At 42.9% G+C, this 11,170-nt stretch overlaps 2 long non-coding RNA genes across 3 annotated transcripts; both read left to right on the plus strand.

Annotated features, from left to right (window-relative positions):
- Window positions 1-3,162: 3,162 nt before the first annotated feature.
- On the plus strand, window positions 3,163-4,643 carry LOC123962590. The gene is made up of 2 exons (XR_006823000.1): window positions 3,163-3,777; window positions 3,969-4,643. It is a non-coding gene; the product is annotated as an uncharacterized LOC123962590 (long non-coding RNA).
- Window positions 4,644-9,466: 4,823 nt separating this feature from the next.
- Window positions 9,467-10,769, plus strand: LOC123963626. 2 transcript variants are annotated; one of them, XR_006823229.1, is made up of 3 exons: window positions 9,467-9,926; window positions 10,088-10,440; window positions 10,558-10,769. It is a non-coding gene; the product is annotated as an uncharacterized LOC123963626 (long non-coding RNA). The 2 variants fall into 2 exon arrangements; XR_006823230.1 differs by having other exon boundaries at window positions 10,088-10,411.
- The last annotated feature ends 401 nt before the right edge of the window (window positions 10,770-11,170 follow it).

Consider the following 11,170-nt stretch of genomic DNA (forward strand, 5'->3'; position numbering starts at 1 on the left):
TGCTTAACTTATGACCGTACAACCGTTTGACCATTGAGGTTTGATTGTGGAAAATATTTGATTATAATACGCGCAAATAGATTTCTTTTCTTTTAGACATTAAGTTTAGAAAGGCAGTCCCTAGGGAAACCTGAAACGCCCTCTGGGGAACCACACCCCAGGCAACAAAAGAGCGACACGCGACGTCGTTCTCGTTCTCTCTCTGCTCTGCTCTTCCCCTCGTGCCCTGGTCTTCCACTCGGCTCTCTGGACGCTTCGGCACGCGTCTGGCGTGCCTCTCCGGGCAACGCCCTAAGAGGTCGGCCAGCGCAACAGGCCTTTGTTCGCTTGAAGCTACACACGCGAAGTGCCGCGACATCGATCTGCCCCTCAGTTTGTTTTATTTTCTTTCTTTCTTTTGTTTTGTTAAAGTTATCAGTCCGTTAAATTACACTGGACTAATTCAGGAACGACCAAGTTCCATTTTAAGCTTTTTCGTCGAGCCAACTTCACCGAGGTCAGACCAAGCCAGACACAGAGAACCCCGGAGAATCTCTAGCAAAAAGCCAGGATTGGGCAGCTAGCGTGGGACCCGTGCAACAGGCCAAAGCAGGCTGTCGACAAGCCGTAAGACCTAACAAACATTCTGTGGTCAGAGATGTCCCGTAATGTTAATATTTCCTTTTAACTGCTAAACTCATAGCTTACTTTCATTAGTTCTCCTCTGCCGTATGAGTCAAATGCTTCCCACAATCGAACCTCCATTTCTCATTGTTCAGCCATTGTTTATTTTCCCTGTATTTAACCATCCTTTTATATCACATTAGTTAGAGAATAAATTCACTGTAATATAATCAAGAACTGTGTGTGTTGCCTATTTCCACGTCCCTGCCAAGAGAATTGACCCCTTAGATATGAGACTGACTGATTGATTTTAAGATAATTTAGCGATTATTAACTAACTGATCACTAGTAATAATTGTATAATTATTAAAAGCTACCTAGAGGTCCGGAGACTCTAGGATTATAACAACTCTGGTGGTGCCCTGAAACGAGGAATATTTATTTGATTTTATGAATATTAAAATTCATAATTGGGTATTAATTATCATAAATTTATTAAAATTCATAACTAATTTAGCCATGCTACAACACGCTGCTTAGCCCACCACCACGATCACTGACCCTCGGTTGACTAAAACAATCATATTGAGGCGGACACAGTTCAGCTAGCTGGCTATAGTCATTCATTTGCAACCAGGATTCAGTTAAAAACATAAAATCTAGATTTGCAGACAAGATAAAATCATTTAAGATAAAATTCTTACTTGACAGAGATCTCACATTGAAGAGAGCCATTTCAAATGAGTTTGTTTTGGGTGCTGGAGTTGGTGCAGTTGTCCTAATCCTTAAGAGATGGTGCACATTTCGGTTTGCTGGTCTATGCGATTCTAATCCAATACACTTTGTTAAATTCGGCAAATATTTCCTCATGGGTAGGATAAGTCTCTGTTTTTCGTGTGCTCTGAAAAAAAATCCGGTTTTCCTCCACAGGCCCTGGGTCTGTAAATTGAGCACAATTAAAGCTGCTCGGAGTGAGCAGTTGGCGGTAGTCAGTACATCAACAAGAGAGAAACCAAACTTTGCTGCCTTCTGCTTCTGCTGCCGTTTTTTCAGCCAACGATATTTCCACTGTGTGACACTCCTCAAGTGGCATTGTGGTCAGACTGTATGAAATCAGCTCCCAATCCTAATGAATAAAGTGTCAGGTGACTCCTAAGTATGCCTCGGTGGCAATGCTCATCCAAGCATCTGTGGTGAGTGTCATTTTTTATCTAACATTTTTTGAGTTTCACTCTCAAGACTAGCCTCACATTTCTTCTCCATCAAATCCGTAAAGTGGTGCCTGGGTGGAAGCGTATACCCTGTGTGAATGGCTTTGATCATCTCACGGAAGGCCCTCCACAATAGCAAGGGGCTTGTGTCCTTGATAATCATCCGTAAGATGCTGTCAGAAAGCTCAGCAGCCATCTGGGGTGTACATGGATTTGAGCTGCTTTTGTGTGAAAAGTCCTCCCTGCTGCTTTCCATCATCCTGAAAAAGCGACACATAAAGCACACCAGCTTGGTGTGAGACGAGGCCAGGAATGAAATGTTGTTAGCCTGTGGGGCGAAGGCCAAGCCGGCGTGCTCCTGGACAAAGCACACCTCACACCGGGTATGGATATACCCTGGCAGGATAATGCTCATCTGGCAGACGTGGGCAGACGTGGGTCTGCCAGATGAGCCACAGGCTCTCGCTGTCTTGCTATCTGACATCTTCTTAGGAATAATTTGCTTTCTAGAGAGCTGAAGAAAAAACGGGAGCCAATTTTCCGGTCTCACGGCCCTTTATACACAAGGTGTCACCGTCGTTGTGTCTCGTGTGGATTCTGCAGTTGCTGCCGCACAAGCTGAAAACCGATGTCGCTACAAGAAGGAATGGCAAGTTTGAAATGATTTCTAGATTAGCAGCCTGCAATTTACACTGTTGTACTCGACAGCTGCACATTCTGCAAAATTGACGTCTCCAATGTTCAAGAAATAGCTGAAAGCACTCAAGCCAATGAAAGATGCACACACACACAATTGTCCAGGAAATCAAATGGCGATCCATAAAGATTTGGCAAAGAGATCTACGAGTGTCGAGAAAGAAATTAGATTCACATCCCTAATAAAAATGCCCTTTGACCATGCGCTCCTGTCACACTCTACAATCCATAGTTTTCAGTCACGTGACATGCGCGGTGACCTGGCGTGCAAAACAACAGACCAACATAGCGACTCACACCGCGACTGCACAATAGAGACGCCCCGAAAGCAGTAAAATTTTATTTGGATCACCTTTAAACCTAAGAAAAAGAAAGATATGAACACAAACTGCGTGTTGAGCACATCCAATCCATGTAACATTACAGAATCCACTGCCGCATTTCTACCATTAAAAACCGCCAGGTCCCTGCTGGCGCTGTTTACGTTTACCTTGTGGGGAATCCCTCTCCTTACACAGGCCAGGCTTGTCTCCTCCTCAATTACTGCATCCGAAAGAACAACCATCCAGCATTCTCAGCAACTCAAAGTAACAGTTTATCACTTGCTTATTGTTTTGGGAAGCAGTGGAAAATAGCCTAACGTCTTCCGTCTTGGAATGTGACATCACATGAAAACTATGAATTGAACACATCTTTTACATTCTAGAATCATTACTAACATTACCTCGACTGTAAGGGTGTTCAGGAGGTGATGTAATTTTAATGTCCTCCTCATCATCACTATCTGTTATGGTGAGTGGTCTCGCTCTCCCTTTCCCTTCTGTTTTGTCTGTCTTCTCTGTGTCTGGCCATGGCACTCAGGCTCTCCTCTACCAATCCTCTCTGCACCTATGATCACGATGCTTGAGAGCCCCCCAAGGAACCCATAGGATTACCAAAACTCTCCATGGAACTGAACTTTCTCTGTGATATCGGGGTCGATCCTACAAATTACTAAAGCGACTTAGTGTTTCATCATAAGTAGGATCTTACTTTAATATAGGCCCAATTCTTGATAAGAAGTTATTCTTGATAGCGTGTCAGCTGCTAATCAGTGCTAACTCGACCAACAAGCCAATAATCATAAATACATAAATACACCTGTTTACACAAATTAACAAGCTAAATGACATCCAGACATTTCCTCGTGGGTAGGATAAGTCCAAAACTCTGCTGGCTAAGACAAACCAGCTACCCCTCCTGTCCTGGAGGAGGAGGAGGACATGAGGTAGGACTGATACTGACTGATGTCTGTGCACTTCATTCTTTCTAAACTTCCCTCAATATTTTGATGTTACTTATTTTACTGACATTTTAGATTTGTTTCCAGTTAGATATTTTGACTTTAAATATTGGCGATACGAGTGCAGAACGGGTGCAAGACACACCCACAGGTAAAAAACCATTTGCCTATTACAGCACCAAAATGGACACAATAGAGCAAGGTTTGCCACCCTGCTACCAAGGACCAGCAGCAGGGGTGTTTGCCTACCAAAAAGCCTCTGCTTTCACCCAGTAAGATGTGCACATCTCCTTATCCACATTCTCCATTATCCATATTCAAAGATGCAGTACAATCAATCCAGCTACCAATATGGTTTGGCCTTCTGAGGGCACACCACATGACTGTGCAAAACAAAGCAGTCTCATTGTGCATGACCAGACATGTACCTATTGATGCACACATGACATTGTTTGTTGACAGCTCGTGTTTTCGAGACTTAACAGACAAGGATATGGTACTGCACAGCTAAATTTAGCTGATCAGACGCAGATGCATCAGATGCAGATGCAAATTCAAGGTGTAGATAAAAGTGCTAACAGCAGGTTAACATCTACAGACTCTGCATACTCCTATGCATACTCCTGTTTGCCACATCTATGGTAATATATAGAAGCAGTGTGGGTTTCAAACAGCTGATGGGACTATCACCCACAGGGCAGCAATTTCACAGTTGATGGCAGCCATGCATCTACCTGATGTAGTGAGCAACATCATTAACAGTGGTTCGGATAAGATTCTAATTATTCTATGTGTCATTGCTTCCATATTATTTCTTCTTCTGTTTATTAAAAGCACAGTAACTAGAGTAACTAAAAGTAGTATTGGGCTTTTATTCACTAAATGTGGGTTCTATCACTGTTGTAATTTTAATTAACTACAGTAAATCACAGCAGTTTTAATTGCACTGCACTACTCTACTCCACTTCCTCTTGAAATGTGTCACAGTTAAACCTCAGTAGAATACGAGCCCTAGAATTCAGAGCACCTTTAGTAATGATAATGTGAAAAAACAAACATTGTTTTTCAGATCATAGTTGGTTTATGCCAAGGGCAAGAACAGGAAGCATGTGTATTCTCTGTGGGATGTGTTCTTGCTTTCATTGTTGGTGGATAAAACAAAATAACACCATAGGTGTCAACAGACTGCATCAAACAATGTTTTTTTTTTTCAGGAATGACAATTACTCATCAGAAGTATGTATATAAAGATGATGTAACACCGAGGATCAAACCAATTTACCAAACAGATAGTGACAATTAGGAAGTGACACTTCCTAATCTTTCTAATTATTAATCTTTTAATTTGTTGATTACTTACTGTATTTATTTATTTCTAAATGAGCTGCCTCTTGGGTCTGTCACAAACAGCATTTTTGGATCAAATTAAGACTGGCGTCCTGGAATGTCACAGTGTGCAAGAACAAGAAACAAATATACCTTGATAAACAAAGGCACAGCAGTTGTTTTATTTTACAAACAATTACATGTAATTACACTCATTCTCCTAACTGCATTTCCCCCCAATTCAGTGTAGCTTAATCAACAATACTTGATTAATAAAACTAAAAATGTAGCAGCTTGCTTCTACATCATTCATGAGTGTAAATAAGAAGCTGTGAAGTCATTACAGTGCATTGGAGCTTCAATGCGTTAATGGCAGGATGTCGTGTCTAGATGTCATAAATCATCTGTTGGGATCTGGTAAGGGCAAGTTTAGTCATATTGCAAAATATTGAAGATATTTAGAAATATGAATAAATGTTTTAATATTAAAAAATATATAAGAAGATTAATAAATATGAGGTACCAACCTGGAATCAGGGACTTTAGCAATGGGCAAGAGCAGTCACCCGACCTGGATTTGAACGCAGGTCTACAGGGTACCAAACATGCAACTTTGTTCGCAACGCCAAAGAGCCAGGCTCGTTGGAATGGCAGTCCAAGTACAATCACAACCGTAGTGATGGTACTTTGTCACAGGGACCAATAACCAAATGAGAAATCAGTCCCCAAGAGTGGTTTGTCCACCTAGAAATGCCAATATTTAAACACTATTTTACATTAATAAGTTGGACAGTGAAGGGTGAATCTGATCTCTGACCATCACAACCTGCTGTTGTAACAAGCAATACACAAGTAACCACAGGCAACTGCTTACGATAGGATTTATTTAGCCTTATCACAGATAAATGATCAAAAACTTCAGCCAACAAACCACTTTCATCTATTCTAAGCACAACAAAAGCGTATAACAATCAGCAACCATATGTAACTGTATCTATGTGTGGGTGTGTCGGTGTGTGTGTGTGGATGTGTGAGACAATAGGGGGGTAGAGTTAGAAAGATTGCGGACGTGACCACGTGGGTGGCTTGTCATGCAATGATCCAAAAGAGAGCAAAGAGGTTAGGACCCAAAATGGTGGACGCACTCTACCTGTTGTCACCAAGATGGTGTGGAGCACAGCTGGAGTTTAGGCTACATGCTGTGGGTTCCAGATGTGTATGTGTGTGGATTCGCGTAAGGAATATATGTAAGAAATGGGTTCTGTAATGCCTGTAACATGCAGCTGGACAAAACAGGAGCCACAATACTAATCTGTAGGACTTGTGCCAAATGTACTTTGCATATATATACAGTATGTGCATATACATATATTAGTATACCTTTTAGTGAGTAATGTCAAGAGCAACAGCAACACATTAGTGCATCGCTGTAACATAAGTAAAAACAATGTACCATCCTGCTTGTGTAAGTTACACCCTAGAGTAAAGTAATTCAAAACCATACTTTCTGAGTTTTTATTAAGCTGTGCAACACTTCTCTACCAAAAGAACAGTGGAATCCGTATCTTGCTTCTGCAGGCCTGACATCTTTACATCTTCCATCCATATATAATCCATATATAAATGGGTTACCTCCTGTAGCAATGGCAGTTGCAGGGTTTAAGGCAAGTAGAGACTGGAGCATCCTCCTTTTGTGGGTTTAGAGACGTCATGGCCGAGCTGCAGGGGGGATCCCCAACACATTTGTGTCTGATCCATCTTACCTTTCATTTGTGAGAAGGCTCATGATTGTTTGGATTGCGAACCAACAAGAGCAAATTTCCTTTGCATCGCTAATGAGGCTATGGAAAAAGGGACAATTAGGCAACTGTCCAACTACACCTCTGCCGATCAATGGGCTGCCATTGTGCAATTGAATGCAACTGATTATGAGTCTGAAGTAAACAAAACATTTCCCAGGCCTTTATCAAAAGTCACTGTGACTTTTCAATAACAGTGATGACTAACCATAGTAATTTTATCACAGTTTTTCTCAATTTCTTAAACACTATAAGCAGGCTTTCAAAACCACAACTCATAAGACCTATTTCCCAAAACTACACACAGATCCCTTCATTTGTCATTGCCTACCATGTGGTCATTGAGAAAGCACTACCATTCAATATTGTTCACTCAAGTCAGCACAGCTTGAGCTCAATTAGCACACAGCTACCCAGGTGGAAACACAAAGAGTCATAATTGATAACACACCAATCAGATGCTTCAATAGAAAGATTAAAGGGCAGAGTCAGTTCATTCCGTTTTGGAAGAGTGGATCCAGAAAGACATGAAGGAAGATGTAGAGGACACCAGAGAGGAGGAGGAGGAGAAAGATAACGAGGAAGAGGAGGAGGTGGAGAAGGAATAGGGAGGAGGAAGAGGAAGAGGAAGGGAAGGGGAAGGAGACAAGCAGTCTCATATGAAATTCGTGCCACTCTGGTTGACCATGTCCTTGTCCATGGTATGACTAGGGATGAGGGAGGCTGGGCAACTAGTATAGCCGGTCCAATCTGCAAGCCTCCAAACCGGGGGCTAGTAGATGTTACCGGGACTGCAGTAGCTTCAACATCAGCTGCAGTACCCTGCGTAGAGCAGGCATACGCACCTGAACATAGACTGTTAGCGAGTGACTGAGTGAGAGAGAGAGCAGGAGGAGAGTGGAGGTGAAGTGGTGAGCAGGGAGTAGCTCAACCTGTAGGGAGGGAGCAGGGAGGGAGGCTCCTTTACACTAGGGACACTGGGGACATGTAGGCTACCCACCAACAGCATGGCCAGGTCATTTTTCCTAGGCTTTAGCCCAGAATGTTTTGACAGTAGCCCTGAATGTAACGCAAAAACATAAAAAAATATTTTCCATCTTAGGCTAATATGCAATAATCCTCATCACACAGCCTGTCTCATCAGCTCTTCAAAGAGCGGAGGCTACTCACAATACTATTGCTACATTTTGTTTGAAGTTCATGTAACGTGACCCCCCCGCCGTTACTGCCTGCCTGCCTGCCTGCAGAGAGAGAGAGAGAGAGAGAGAGAGAGAGAGAGAGATCATTGCTCCCAGCTTCAGGGCTTGTCAGCGACTACTAATTTGTCCCAAGTAAAATTGTAATCAAAACATTTAAATATAAATGTTGTCGGTCAGCGTCTAGTCAATGTACTGTAACGGTTAACAGTCCGTCACAAAGTAGTGAGAGAATAACATGACACACCTGACCGCGACACAGACACCTGTCGCTCTCTCTGCTGTCTCTGTCCCTTTGCTCTGTTTGACTGTCTCTCTGCTCCAGGATGCTTCATTCCCTCTGAAGCGGCTGTGAGCCGCACTTTATCAGAGGGGCTGAAGTGAACATGCGTGTGGATGTGTTGTGATATTTCTGTCTGATCACAAGTGTTTTCAGTTTCGCTTTTCTACCTCTGATGAAGAGCAGTGAGCTGGTCTCATCCAGTACAGTCCCGGACAGGCACTCTGTCTGTCAGACGGTCTAAAGGGGGTAGCAGCCTACTACCATATCAGCAGAGCACTAAGGTTAAGGCAGGGTAATGCACAGCAGTGGGGCAGGTAGATTTTGTTCAAATATAATGACTTCATTCTCATTATATCTCGTAATATTATATCTCAAATTGTTATTCTGTAAATATCAGAGAACACAGATATGTGGGAGAGATTTTTAATGTGCAGAAAGTTTTGAACATGAGCTGCTGAAACTGAATTAAAATGAATTAATTTATCATTGAGGTGAAAAGATGCAATGTGCCTTACAGCACTATATTACACTATATTTGTTTTTTTTTGAATTGTCACCTGAATTTTGTGCAGAGTAATTCACCAGAATGCAGGAAATGAAGTGTTCAAAGCCCAAATTTTTATTATATAATAAAAATGTAGCTCAATGATTTATAGGGTTCAGTTTGACAAATGGCACAACAAGGTAGCAGTTTTTGAGGGTTGATACATGTATGTCTCCAGAATGCAGGACATCAAGTGTGATTGAAGACAATCACCAGTTTCGAGGGATAAATGCCATCAGCCTCTCCACAATTGATCGCATAATCCAAAAGCACCTGTTCTGGATGAAACAGGTCTACCGCGTTCCTTTCGAATAAAACTGACAGAGTGAAAGACCAACGTGTGGAATATGTTGAAGTATGTTGTGGGGACAGCCCAGCTGACGGTGAGTGTCTTGGTTTTACTTTTTTTTCTCACTTTATTTCACCCATTGTTTTGCTCTGCCTGCCTCCCTGTGTTCTCCTCTTCTCTCCCTCGGCTCCTGAGCCCAGCCAACTACCTACACCTGCACCTCATCAGCCACCTCGTCAGCCTGCCACACCTGCCAGTAATCAACCTCATCCCAGCCTGTATTTCAACCCCGGTTCTCCACACCATCCTCGCTTGATCGTCGTTGCTCCTTACCCGGTGCCACCTCTACGTCCAGGCTCTCATGTTCCTTGTTTTTCCCTCATCTTCCCTGCATTTTGTCGCTCCAGCCACTAACCCTGTCTTTCTGTCTGTTTTCCCTCCCAGGTTCACTCACCCTCGTCATCCGTTCAGTCGGCTGGGCTCATCCTCCGGTCCTCACCTCTCGGGCTCCCGGCTCCTCCCTGCTCCTCGCCTCACCACCCGTGCCTCGCCCGCTCCTCGGTCCTCCGTGCCCGCATCCCCTGGCGTCCACCTCTCCTCCCTCACCTCTTCCCTAGCCCCCTCCGTGAACCATCAATAAAACCTCCTTCCCTCTGAGTGTTGCGTTTGGGTCCTTTCTGTCCCGTCTCCCAACAAAGTATGAATTTTTATGTTGTATGAGGTATTACCGTTGCAGTATAGCAGTACAGCTGTTTATATTGTAGCACAAAGTACATATATGGTGATCTGCCTTTTGTGCCCTCTTGAACAGTTTTTTAGGGTAGTCATTTACTCTACTGTGTTTCATGTGTTTTGCAGAGAATCTTTGCGATTGAAGGCAGACTTGTTCCCCATGAAATTAGTTTTGTTGACGAGGCTTTATTTAACTTGACAAAAAGAAGGAGAAGGGGGCGTAACATAATTGGTCATCGGGCTATTGTGAATGTCCCTGACCAGTGAGGAGGGAGCATCAATATGTGCACGCCCATCAGCCCTATGAGGAGTACTTCACCGCCATAACACTATGCTTCTCCTTGGTTTCATTGATGGTCTAAGAGAGCGTATGTTCCAGCTTGACCAGAGGGAGCCAGCAAAACCAGAGCAACTTCACTACATGCTACAAGCTTCCATTGCGCTGCTCTGGTCCGTGACTGGTTTACCAATCACCTGAGGTTTTCCAACATCTTTCTGCCTGCATACTCTCCCTTTCGTAGCCCGATAGTTTTTTTTCAGCATGGCGGTGGAAAGTGTATGATCGAGAACCTTACATCTGTGTTCACCTCTTCCAGGCCATGGAAGAAGCCTCCCTTGACATTTCAGCTGATCAATGCCAGGGGTGGATCAGGCATGCAAGAGGATTTTTCCCCCTGGCTAGGGCCAATATAGCCTGTGATGTTGACGAGATTCTGTGGACTGTCCAAGACCAAAGACGAGATGCTGGTGCAGAATAATTTTTTTGTTGTTGTTTGGTGTATTGGACTGTACAGTACATTAAGGAATAAAAAATGTGCAAATATACATTTGTTGTATCTTTTGTTGTGTTCATCATGGTTTCTGAGGGGGAGAACTACTCCACAAGTACCATTACTTATAACCAGTTTTTGTAGTATTGTTTTGAATTTATTTTACCAGTGTGTAAAACTGTGTCGTAGGGTGTGTGTTTTTGAGGGCTTGTGTGTTATGTCTGAGGGCAAAGTTTGGTTTTTCAGCAAGATTGAATGGCTTTGAGTGGAAAGCTTCATTTTGACCTAAAAATAGGTTTGTTTGGGGAATTGGGTGAGAAGTTGTGGATTTGTGTTTAGAGTTTTGAGAAAAAGAGGCATAATTTCAAAAAATACAAAAAAAAGTACATTTTCATGGCTAATTCTGAGAAAGGTTTTTGGCTTTAAGAACAGGTACTGT

Source organism: Micropterus dolomieu, linkage group LG23, assembly GCF_021292245.1.
Source record: "Micropterus dolomieu isolate WLL.071019.BEF.003 ecotype Adirondacks linkage group LG23, ASM2129224v1, whole genome shotgun sequence".
Classification (NCBI taxonomy): Eukaryota; Metazoa; Chordata; class Actinopteri; order Centrarchiformes; family Centrarchidae; genus Micropterus; species Micropterus dolomieu.